The sequence below is a fragment of the Triticum dicoccoides genome, chromosome 2B (assembly GCF_002162155.2).
Source record: "Triticum dicoccoides isolate Atlit2015 ecotype Zavitan chromosome 2B, WEW_v2.0, whole genome shotgun sequence".
Classification (NCBI taxonomy): domain Eukaryota; kingdom Viridiplantae; phylum Streptophyta; class Magnoliopsida; order Poales; family Poaceae; genus Triticum; species Triticum dicoccoides.
This window is the reverse complement of record NC_041383.1, coordinates 196,335,759-196,348,784: the sequence shown is the minus strand read 5'-3', so window position 1 is coordinate 196,348,784 and position 13,026 is coordinate 196,335,759. Positions and strand designations below refer to the sequence as shown.

General features: G+C 44.9%; 1 pseudogene; it reads left to right on the top strand.

Moving 5' to 3' along the window:
- The first annotated feature begins 5,017 nt into the window (after positions 1-5,017).
- LOC119266292 lies at positions 5,018-5,156 on the top strand (annotated as a pseudogene).
- Positions 5,157-13,026: the final 7,870 nt, after the last annotated feature.

Here is a 13,026-nt window from a genome sequence, read left to right as displayed (position 1 = left end):
GGCATTTTAGACATGGTGGTTCAAATCCTTCCTGAGCGGGACTGATCAGTTGAGCGCGAAGTGACTCGTTTTCTTTTTGAAGATCTTCATGAACTGCTCTCAATTTCTCAAGTTCTTTCTTCCTTTGAAGATAATCATAGGAAAGATTTTCATGAGTTGTTGAGAGCGTTTCATGACGACTTTCAAGTTCCTCATACTTAACATGAAGATTTTTTATGTCTTCAATTAAAGACTGAGATCGGGTCATTTCCGCATCCAACAGGTCATCGCTTTTATCTAACAATTTTTGAATATGTTCCATAGCTTTCTGTTGTTTAGTTGCGATTTTAGCAAGTGTTTTGTAGTTGGGTTTGGATTCACAATCAGAGTCATCTTCACTTGATGTTTGAAAGTAAGCATCACGTGAGTTTACCTTGGCACCACGTGTCATGAAGCAGTAGGTGGGAGCGGAGTCGTCCTTCTCATTAGCACCAGTGTTGGTGACGGAGCCCGTCCTTGTCATTAGCACCAACGTTGGTGATTGAGCCATTGTCTTCAATGTTGAAGATGGACTTGGCAACGTAGGCTGTGGCTAGAGCCAGACTTGCAATGCCAGAGTCGGACTCCTCCTCAGACTCCACCTCCGCCTCCTCAGAAGCAGACTCCTCCTCTGAATCCATCTCCTTGCCAACAAAAGCACGAGCCTTGCCAGATGAGCTCTTCTTGTGTGATGAAGACTTGGAAGAAGACTTTGAGGATTTCTTCTTCTTCTTGTCATCAGAATCATATTCCTTGCTCTTCTTCTTATTGTTGTTTTCATTGTCCCACTGCGGACACTCAGAGATGTAGTGACCAGGTTTCTTGCACTTGTGGCATGTTCTCTTCTTGTGGTCATGAGTAGAAGCTTCATCATTTCTTGAGTTGGATCGTGAAGATTTTCTGAAGCCTTTCTTGTTAGTGAATTTCTGGAACTTCTTCACAAGCATATCAAGCTCCTTTCCAATGCTTCAGGATCACCAGAACTGCAGTCAGATTCTTCTTCAGATGAGGAAACAACCTTTGCCTTCAAAGCACGAGTTCGGCCATAGTTGGGACCATAGATATCTCTTTTCTCAGATAGCTGAAACTCATGTGTCTTGAGCCTCTCAAGTATTTCAGATGGATCGAGTGTCTTGAAGTCGGGGCGTTCTTGAATCATCAGGGCTAGGGTGTCAAACGAGCTATCAAGTGATCTCAGGAGTGTCTTGACGATTTCATGCTTGGTGATCTCAGTGGCGCCCAGGGCATGAAGCTCATTTGTGATTTCAGTGAGGCGATCAAACGTGAGCGGGACATTCTCATTGTCGTTTCTCTTGAAGCAGTTGAAGAGGTTGCGAAGGACACTAATCCTTTGATCTCTCTGGGTTGAGACACCTTCGTTGACCTTGGAGAGCCAGTCCTAGACTAGCTTCGACGTTTCTAGAGCACTCACACAGCCATATTGTCCTTTTGTTAGATGACCACAGATGATGTTCTTGGCAGTAGAATCTAGTTGAACAAACTTCTTGACATCAGCAGGGGTGACACCTTCACCGGTCTTGGGAACGCTGTTCTTGACGATATACCAGAGGTCGACATCAATGGCTTCAAGATGCATACGCATCTTATTCTTCCAGTAGGGGTAATCAGTGCCATCGAAGACAGGGCACGCAGCGGAGACCTTGATTATCCCTGCAGTTGACATAGCTAAAACTCCAGGTGGTTAAATACAGAACAAGGGAGTACCTCGCTCTAATACCAATTGAAAGTGCTAGTTATCGACTAGAGGGGGGGGGTGAATAGGCGATTTTTATGAAAGTCTTCAAAACATGGAAGTTTCAAAGACAATCAATAGAAATGAACCTATTAACATGCAGCGGAAGGTAGACTACACTAGACAAACCATAGTCAAGCAAGTAATGAAACAAAAGCACAAAGACTATTAGCAGCTAGGTAGAATGGATCAAGATGGAACAAAGTATGAAACCAAACCACAATAGTCGTCACTCAGTGAAGTCAAACAGATGAGATAAGTAAGCAAGAGACTTCATGAAGACAAACAGTAAATAAGTGATGGAAGAGATAGAACTAGTTGCTCAGTGAAGACAAGGATTTGTTGGACCAGTTCCAGTTGCTGTAACAACTGTACATTTGGTTAGGGAGGCTGAGATTCAACTCAGAAGACCGTGTCTTCACCTTATTCCCCTTGAGCAAAGAACACCTAGTCCCCGCCCAATCACTCTGGTAAGTCTTCAAGGTAGACTTCCAAACCTTCACAGACTTCGTTCACCGGCAATCCACAATGAGTCTTGGATGCTCAGAATGCGACGCCTTACAGGCTGGAGGATTCACAGTCCTCAAGTGTAACAAGTCTTCAGGTCCCGCAGACAGAAAGACTTCAGTGATACCAAACATTCTTTAGGCTCTGGGTGTTTTGGGCTTTGTCCTCGCAAGGATCTCTCTCTCAAATGCTTTGGAGGTGGGTTGCTCTCAAATGACAAAAGTTGTGTACTAACTCTGAGCAGCCACCAATTTATAATGTAGGGGGTGGGCTATTTATAGCCAGGAGGCAACCCGACCTGATTTGTCCGAAGTGACCCTGAGTCACTAAGGAACTGACACTTGTTCCAACGGTCAGATTTCAAACAAACACGGCAGCTTGACTTGGGCTACAAGTAAAGCTGACTTATTCGACTCTGGATAAGATTTGCTCGCATTGTCTTCGCTCAAAGACATACGATTTGGTTGAGCATCACTTCAGTCACTTTGACTTTGTTCACTTGGACCCCACTTAACAGTACGGTGGTTCCTATGACCCAACAAAGAAGAAAAGGAAGCTACGAAACAGCTATGTCTTCGTACTCCATAGTCTTCACGTGAATGTCTTCTCAAGTCATAATATTTATTGTGAATATCTTCACATACCACCATTGTCTTCAATGTCTTCACACATTTTTAGGGGTCATCTCCGGTAGGTAAACCTAATCAATGAGGGACTACTACCTATGTTATCCTGCAATTCTCACAAACACATTAGTCCCTCAACCAGGTTTGTCGTCAATACTCGAAAACCAACTAGGGGCGGCACTAGATGCACTTACACGTCCACAAGGAGGCCTTTGCATGAAGAAAATTTATCCTCGGACGCATCTAGACGAAGTATATTTAGGGGTTGGATAGTGGTCGGAGTAAAATTTATCCTCCCCTATACGCTTTAGGGGATCGGCTAGGTGCGATATAAGGGAGTAAAATCGAATTTATCCACCACTAACGCCGGATAGGGGATCGGTTAGAAATGCCCTAAGCAATGAGCCTCAATGTTGTTCTCCCGCTGTTCGTGGCATATATCACATGCCTAAAAACTGGGGTTTCGGGAATTTATCTCCTTTGCAATCATGCAATACTCTCACTGCTGATTGGTGGACTTGAGCTTGGTGATGACTCTCAGACAGTAGCTATGGTAATCTTTCGTATAGCTGCAATTCTTGCATCAAAATTAACGCTTCCCGACATGCAAAAGCTTCAGTAGTTTCGGGATTCGACCTCCCATATAAAATGACAATCGACGCTTTGAGAAATGTTCATGGTCATCTCTACAAGAAACTCCAACAACACATTTATTCAACATAGATTTTTGAGAATTCCGGCACCAACTATTGCCACTTGAACTGGATGCATGTTGAAGCACTCGAAGATCCTTGCCTCTGGATACTAGGAATAGATCCTCCCACCTCCTCCAAATACCTCGTAATAAATAAGTGAGTAAATAGGGGACTCTGAAACTCGTGCTGATGTATAGCCTTCTGCCTTGCATGCCAAATACCCCAAATTATTACCAGTACTTTGATGAACTGCTCCTATCTTAGCGTATTTGACATGTTAAAGAGCCAAAGTTTTGTTTCAAGGGTTTTAGCGCCCGATTAAAGGCACGCGACAACGTCATCTCCGGTAAAGCCCATACTGCCCTTGGCATGTTGCGGTCAAAAAGGGCATGGCGGCACTAGTCAATGTCATCATTTCAAATCTCACAAGTGGCAAACATTCCCTTATGCTAGCACGCATGCTTCTGACCTGTTTGAAGAGATGGACGGCAAGCCGCCGCGCAAAGATGCGTAATTTCAAAGGTATCTCCATAATTTCCTTCAGTTTCTTTTGTTTTGTGCAGTGTTTGAATTTTCTGATTCACCATTAAGCCACCCTTATCTCATCTTCTTTGTCTCAATTGTCAAACACATATAATGATGTGTCACGTATGTGTGGCGCATACCTGGTAGCGTACATCGTTAGGAGATATAGAGTAGGTTGTAACCGAATACCTCTTTGTAATCTCTCTCTGTCTTATCTCTTGTTCTCAAAGATGTAATCTCCTTATCTTCCTAGAAGATCTCCAACTACATTGTATGTGCTGTTGCCAGGGAGGTGCGCCCCTGATTATATAACACGTAACGCGTCCCTCTCATCGAGGTAAGACGCTTCTGCCTATTCGCACATGGTAATCAAAGCTGCCTCTTCCAAACTCATCTAGGGTTCCAGTAGCAATAGCCTCCATGTCTTCCTACTCCGCCACCTCCCACTCAAGCCTAAACGGCCAGGTAAGCTCTGCTACACAAATTATGTGCTATGGCGGACACAGATCACGCCCCAGCTGAGAGGGGCCGGTCTCTTTGGCTATGCGGACGGCACCATGCAGGAACCAACTAGTCTTATCGTCACCAAGAATAAGGACAGCAAGAAGACTTCTGAGCCCAACCCTCTCCACCCCATCTGGGTCAGGGAGGACCAGCAGGTGCTCGGCTTCCTGCTCAGCAACCTTTCCAAAGAGGTGCTCGTCATGGAGACCGCAATCACCACCGCGCACGCGCTCTGGAGGGCGCTGGAGGGTATGTTTTCGTCGTAGTCCTTGAGCGGCGTCAACAACATCCACACCGCCCTCATCAATGCCCAGAAGGGTAATCAATCTGTCGCCGCCTACTTCGCCTCCATGCGTGGCCTCGCCGATGAGCTTGCCTCGGTCGGCAAAGCCATCCAGGATGATGAGCTGATCTCCTACATCATCCATGGGCTAGACATGGACTACCAGCCCCTTGTCTCGTCCCTCGATGCCCGCGTCACGCTCGTCTCCCTCAATGAGCTCTTTGCCATGCTCAGCAACTTCGATCAGCGCGTGGCCCAGTTCTAGAACTTCGGTGGCGGCTTCAAGTCCTCTGCAAACACGGCCATGCGTGGACGTAGTGGCTCTCCCCACACCACCGCGGTCCTCCTCGTCCAAGGGCAAGCACGGCAGTCCCAGCAACTCCATCAACTCCAGCCCTCGCTCTGGGCGCCCCAACTCCACCAACACCAAGGGACGCCATGGTGGCTATGGCAAGTCCCTCCCCGATGTCGTCCGTTGTCAGATCTGCGGCAAGCCTGGCCACATGGCCAAGGACTGCTGGTACAGGTTCGATGAGTATGATGCATCTTCTGAAGAGGATGACAAGGTGGTCGTAGCCGCGGAGGGAGCATATGGCGTGGGTACCAACTGGTATCTCGACAGCGGCGCCACCAATCATCTCACGGGCGAGCTGGAGAAAGTGACTCTCTGCAAGAAGTATCATGGGAAGTATCAGATCCACACCACCAGCGGTGCAGGTATGAGGATCCGTCACATAGGTCATTCAGTTTTTCGTACCCCTTCCCATAAGATCCATCTTCGTAAAATTTTGCATGTTCCTAGTGCCAACAAAAACCTTCTGTCCGTTCATCGCATCACCATTGATAAAATGTTTTCATTGAGTTTCATCCCTTTTTCTTCTTGATCAAGGATCAGGCCACAAGGAAAAATCTCTATCGAGGTAGATGCATTCGAGGACTTTACCCGTTGATTTCGGAGTTTCGAAGATACAATAAACAAGCTTGTGGTGCTATCAAGATTTCGTCCACATGATGGCACAATCGTCTAGGACATGCCTCTCTTTCCTTAGTTGAACGTTTGCTTAGGAAGAATAAGCTCCCGTTTGTTGGTGAGCGTAATGTTGATACTATTTGTGATTCTTGCCAAAGAGCAAAATGTCATCAATTGCCTTATCCCATCTCTACAAGTGTCTCTACTAAACCTTTGCAATTGATATTTTCTGATGTTTGGGGTCCTGCCCCTAGCTCTATTGGGAGACACACATACTATGTTAGCTTCATTGATGACTATAGCAAGTTTTATTGGATCTATCTTCTTAAGAAAAGATCCAAAGTGTTTCAAGTATTTAAAAACTTCCAAGCACTCGTTGAACGCAAGTTTGATAGCAAAATAATTGATGTCCAATCCGACTGGGGGGATATGAGAAACTCAATTCCTTCTTCCAAACACTTGGCATTTCTCATCATGTGCCATGCCCCCATGCTCACCAACAAAATGGGTCAGTTGAGCGCAAGCATAGGCAGATAGTCGAAGTTGGTTTAGCTCTCCTAGCAGGTGCCTCAATGCCACTGAAATTCTGGGATAAGGCCTTCCTCACTGGCGCACACATTATCAACATGCTTCCAAGTCGTGTCATAAACAATGAAATTCCCATCGAAAGACTACTTCATGTCAAACCAGATTATACATCACTTTGTGTCTTTGGGTGTGCATGTTGGCCAAATCTCCGTCCTTACAACACACGCAAACTAATGTTTCGCTCAAAACAGTGTGTTTTTCTTGGGTATAGTGCTCAACACAAGGGGGTGAAGTGTCTTGACGTCTCTACTGGCCGTGTCTACATTTCACGAGATGTGGTATTTTATGAAACCAAGTTTCCCTTCTCTGAACTTCATCCCAATGCCGGTGCATTACTCCGAAAAGAAATTCTTCTTTTATCTCCTAGTCTCACCGGGCTTATGAAGGAAATATGCCCTAGAGGCAATAATAAAGTTATTATTTATTTCCTCATATCATGATAAATGTTTATTATTCATGCTAGAATTGTATTAACCGGAAACATGATACATGTGTGAATACATAGACAAACATATAGTCACTAGTATGCCTCTACTTGACTAGCTCATTAATCAAAGATGGTTATGTTTCCTAACCATAGACATGTGTTGTCATTTGATTAATGGGATCACATCATTAGGAGAATGATGTGATTTACATGACCCATTCCGTTAGCCTAGCACTTGATCGTTTAGTATACTGCTATTGCTTTCTTCATGACTTATACAAAGTTCCTGCAACTATGAGATTATGCAATTCCGTTTTACCAGAGGAACACTTTGTGTGCTACCAAACGTCACAAGATAACTGGGTGATTATAAAGGTGCTCTACAGGTGTCTCCGAAGGTACATGTTGGGTTGGCATAATTCGAGATTAGGTTTTGTCACTCCGATTGTCGGAGAGGTATCTCTGGGCCCTCTCGGTAATACTCATCACCTAAGCCTTGCAAGCATTGTAACTAATGAGTTAGTTATGAGATGATGTATTACGGAACGATAAAGAGACTTGCCGGTAACGAGATTGAACTAGGTATTGGATACCGACGATCAAATCTCGGGCAAGTAACATACCGATGACAAAGGGAACAACGTATGTTGTTATGCGGTTTGACCGATAAAGATCTTCGTAGAATATGTAGGAACCAATATGGGCATCCAGGTCCCGCTATTGGTTATTGACCGAGAATGGTTCTAGGTCATGTCTACATAGTTCTCGAACCCGTAGGGTCCGCACGCTTAACGTTATGATGACAGTTTTATTATGAGTTTATAAGTTTTGATGTACCGAAGTTTGTTCGGAGTCCCGGATGTGATCACGGACATGACGAGGAGTCTCGAAATGGTCAAGACATAAAGATTGATATATTGGACGACTATATTCGGACACCGGAAGTGTTCCGGGAGTTTTCGGAGAAAACCGGAGTACCGGAGGGTTACCGGAACCCCCCCCCCCCCGGGAAGTAATGGGCCTTGATGGGCCCTATTGGAGAGAGAGAGGGGCCGGCCAGGGCAAGTGGCGCGCCCCCTCCCCTTGAGTCCGAATAGGACAAGGAAGGGGGGGCGGCGCCCCCCTTGCCTTCCCCCTCTCCCACTCCTTCCTTCCCCCTCCTCCTTGGAATAGGAAAGGGAGGGGGGAAACCTACTTGGAGTAGGTTTCCCCCTCCTAGGGCGTGCCTCCCCTTAGGCCGGCCCCCTCCTCCTCTCCCCCTTTATATACGGGGGCGGGGGGCACCCCATAGACACAGAAGTTGATCTACGGATCGTTCCTAGCCGTGTGCGGTGCCCCCCTCCACCATATTCCACCTCGGTCATATCATCGCGGAGTTTAGGCGAAGCCCTGTGCCAGTAGAACATCATCATCGTCACCATGCCGTCGTGCTGACGGAACTCATCTCCGGAGCTCGGCTGGATCGGAGGCCGGAGATCGTCATCGAGCTGAACGTGTGCTGAACTCGGAGGCCCCTTACGTTCGGTGCTTGGATCGGTCGGATCGTGAAGACGTACGACTACATCAACCGTGTTGTGCTAACGCTTCCTCTTACGGTCTACGAGGGTACGTGGACGAACACTCTCCCCTCTCGTTGCTATGCCATCACCATGATCTTGCGTGTGCGTAGGAAATTTTTTGAAATTACTATGTTCCCCAACAGTGGTATCAGAGCCTAGGTTTTATGCATTGATGTTATATGCACGAGTAGAACACAAGTGAGTTGTGGGCGATACAAGTCATACTGCTTACCAGCATGTCATACTTTGGTTCGGCGGTATTGTTGGATGAAGCGGCCCGGACCAACATTACGCGTACGCTTACGCGAGACTGGTTCTACCGACGTGCTTTGCACACAGGTGGCTGGCGGGTGTCAGTTTCTCCAACTTTAGTTGAGCCAAGTGTGGCTACGCCCGGTCCTTGTGAAGGTTAAAACAACACCAACTTGACGAACTATCGTTGTGGTTTTTGATGCGTAGGTAAGAACGGTTCTTGCTCAGCCCGTAGCAGCCACGTAAAACTTGCAACAACAAAGTAGAGGACGTCTAACTTGTTTTTGCAGGGCATGTTGTGATGTGATATGGCCAAGACGTGATGCTATATTTTATTGTATGAGATGATAATGTTTTGTAACCGAAGTTATCGGCAACTGGCAGGAGCCATATGGTTGTCGCTTTATTGTATGAAATGCAAACGCCCTGTAATTGCTTTACTTTATCACTAAGCGGTAGCGATAGTCGTAGAAGCAATAGATGGCGTAAATGACAACGATGCTACGATGGAGATCAAGGTGTCGCGCCGGTGACGATGCTGATCACGACGGTGCTTCAGAGATGGAGATCACAAGCACAAGATGGTGATGGCCATATCATATCACTTATATTGATTGCATGTGATGTTTATCCTTTATGCATCTTATCTTGCTTTGATTGACGGTAGCATTTTAAGATGATCTCTCACTAAAATTATCAAGAAGTGTTCTCCCTGAGTATGCACCGTTGCCAAAGTTCGTCGTGCCCAGACACCACGTGATGATCGGGTGTGATAAGCTCTACGTCCATCTACAACGGGTGCAAGCCAGTTTTGCACACGCGGAATACTCAGGTTAAACTTGACGAGCCTAGCATATGCAGATATGGCCTCGGAACACGGAGACCGAAAGGTCGAGCGTGAATCATATAGTAGATATGATCAACATAGTGATGTTCACCATTGAAAACTACTCCATCTCACGTGATGATCGGTCATGGTTTAGTTGATTTGGATCACGTAATCACTTAGATGACTAGAGAGATGTCTGTCTAAGTGGGAGTTCTTAAGTAATATGATTAATTGAACTTAAATTTATCATGAACTTAGTACCTGATAGTATTTTGCTTGTCTATGTTTGTTTGTAGATAGATGGCTCGTGCTGTTGTTCCGTTGAATTTTAATGCGTTCCTTGAGAAAGCAAAGTTGAAAGATGATGGTAGCAATTACACGGACTGGGTCCTTAACCTGAGGATTATCCTCATTGCTGCACAGAAAAGTAACGTCCTGGAAGCACCGCTGGGTGCCAGGCCTGCTGCTGATGCAACTAATGACGTTAAGAACGTCTGGCAGAGCAAAGCTGATGACTACTCTATAGTTCAGTGTGCCATGCTTTACGGCTTAGAACCTGGCCTTCAACGACGTTTTGAACGTCATGGAGCATATGAGATGTTCCAGGAGTTGAAGTTAATATTTCAAGCAAATGCCCGGATTGAGAGATATGAAGTCTCCAATAAGTTCTACAGCTGCAAGATGGAGGAGAATAGTTCTGTCGGTGAGCATATACTCAAAATGTCTGGGTATAATAATCACTTGATTCAACTGGGAGTTAATCTTCCAGATGATAGCGTCATTGACAGAATTCTCCAATCACTGCCACCAAGCTACAAGAGCTTTGTGATGAACTATAATATGCAAGGGATGAACAAGACTATTCCCGAGCTCTTCGCAATGCTAAAAGCTGCGGAGGTAGAAATCAAGAAGGAGCATCAAGTGTTGATGGTCAACAAGACCACTAGTTTCAAGAAAAAGGGCAAAGGGAAGAAGAAGGGGAACTTCAAGAAGAACAGCAAGCAAGTTGCTGCTCAAGAGAAGAAACCCAAGTCTGGACCTAAGCCTGAAACTGAGTGCTTCTACTGCAAGCAGACTGGTCACTGGAAGCGGAACTGCCCCAAGTATTTGGCGGATAAGAAGGATGGCAAAGTAAACAAAGGTATATGTGATATACATGTTATTGATGTGTACCTAACTAGAGCTCGTAGTAGCACCTGGGTATTTGATACTGGTTTTGTTGCTAATATTTGCAACTGAAACAGGGACTACGGAATAAGCGAGCACTGGCCAAGGACGAGGTGACGATGCGCGTGGGAAACGGTTCCAAAGTCGATGTGATCGCGGTCGGCATGCTACCTCTACATCTACCTTTGGGATTAGTATTAGACCTAAATAATTGTTATTTGGTGCCAGCGTTGAGCATGAACATTATATCTGGATCTTGTTTGATGCGAGACGGTTATTCATTTAAATCAGAGAATAATGGTTGTTCTATTTATATGAGTAATATCTTTTATGGTCATGCACCCTTGAAGAGTGGTCTATTTTTATTAAATCTCGATAGTAGTGATACACATATTCATAGTGTTGAAACCAAAAGATGCAGAGTTGATAACGATAGTGCAACTTACTTGTGGCACTGCCGTTTGGGTCATATCGGTGTAAAGCGCATGAAGAAACTCCATACTGATGGACTTTTGGAATCACTTGATTATGAATCACTTGGTACTTGCGAACCGTGCCTTATGGGCAAGATGACTAAAACGCCGTTCTCCGGAACTATGGAGCGAGCAACTGATTTGTTGGAAATCATACATACTGATGTTTGTGGTCCAATGAATGTCGAGGCTCGCGGCGGGTATCGTTATTTTCTCACCTTCACAGATGATTTGAGCAGATATGGGTATATCTACTTGATGAAACACAAGTCTGAAACATTCGAAAAGTTCAAAGAATTTCAGAGTGAAGTGGAAAATCATCGTAACAAGAAAATAAAGTTTCTACGATCTGATCGTGGAGGAGAATATTTGAGTTACGAGTTTGGCCTACACTTGAAACAATGTGGAATAGTTTCGCAACTCATGCCACCTGGAACACCACAACGAAATGGTGTGTCTGAACGTCGTAATCGCACTTTACTTGATATGGTGCGATCTATGATGTCTCTTACTGATTTACCGCTATCGTTTTGGGGTTATGCTTTAGAGACGGCCGCATTCACGTTAAATAGGGCACCATCAAAATCCGTTGAGACGACGCCTTATGAACTGTGGTTTGGCAAGAAACCAAAGTTGTCGTTTCTTAAAGTTTGGGGCTGTGATGCTTATGTGAAGAAACTTCAACCAGATAAGCTCGAACTCAAATCAGAGAAATGTGTCTTCATAGGATACCCAAAAGAGACTGTTGGGTACACCTTCTATCACAGATCCGAAGGCAAGATATTCGTTGCTAAGAATGGATCCTTTCTAGAGAAGGAGTTTCTCTCGAAAGAAGTGAGTGGGAGGAAAGTAGAACTTGATGAGATAACTGTATCTACTCCCTTATTGGAAAGTAGTTCATCACGAGAACCGGTTCCTGTGACAACTACACCAATTAGTGAGGAAGCTAATGATAATGATCATGAAACTTCGGATCAAGTTTCTACTGAACCTCGTAGGTCCTCCAGAGTAAGATCCGCACTAGAGTGGTACGGTAATCCTATTCTGGAAGTCATGTTACTTGACCATGATGAACCTACGAACTATGAGGAAGCGATGATGAGCCCAGATTCCGCAAAATGGCTAGAGGCCATGAAATCTGAGATGGGATCCATGTATGAAAACAAAGTGTGGACTTTGGTTGACTTGCCCGATGATCGGCCAGCCATTGAGAATAAATGGATCTTTAAGAAGAAGACTGACGCTGATGGTAATGTAACTGTCTATAAAGCTCGACTTGTTGCAAAAGGTTTTCGACAAGTTCAAGGGGTTGACTACGATGAGACTTTCTCACCCGTTCGATGCTTAAGTCTGTCCGAATCATGTTAGCTATTGCTGCATTTCATGATTATGAAATTTGGCGAATGGATGTCAAGACTGCATTCTTGAATGGATTTCTAGAAGAAGAGTTGTATATGATGCAGCCGGAAGGATTTGTTGATCCAAAAGGTGCTGACAAAGTGTGCAAGCTCCAGCGTTCCATTTATGGACTGGTGCAAGCATCTCGGAGTTGGAATAAACGCTTTGATAGTGTGATCAAAGCATATGGTTTTATACAGACTTTTGGAGAAGCCTGTATTTACAAGAAAGTGAGTGGGAGCTCTGTAGCATTTCTAATTTTATATGTAGATGACATATTATTAATTGGAAATGATATAGAATTTCTGGATAGCATAAAAGGATACTTGAATAAAAGTTTTTCAATGAAAGACCTCGGTGAAGCTGCTTACATATTGGGCATCAAGATCTATAGAGATAGATCAAGACGCTTAATAGGACTTTCACAAAGCACATACCTTGACAAAATTTTG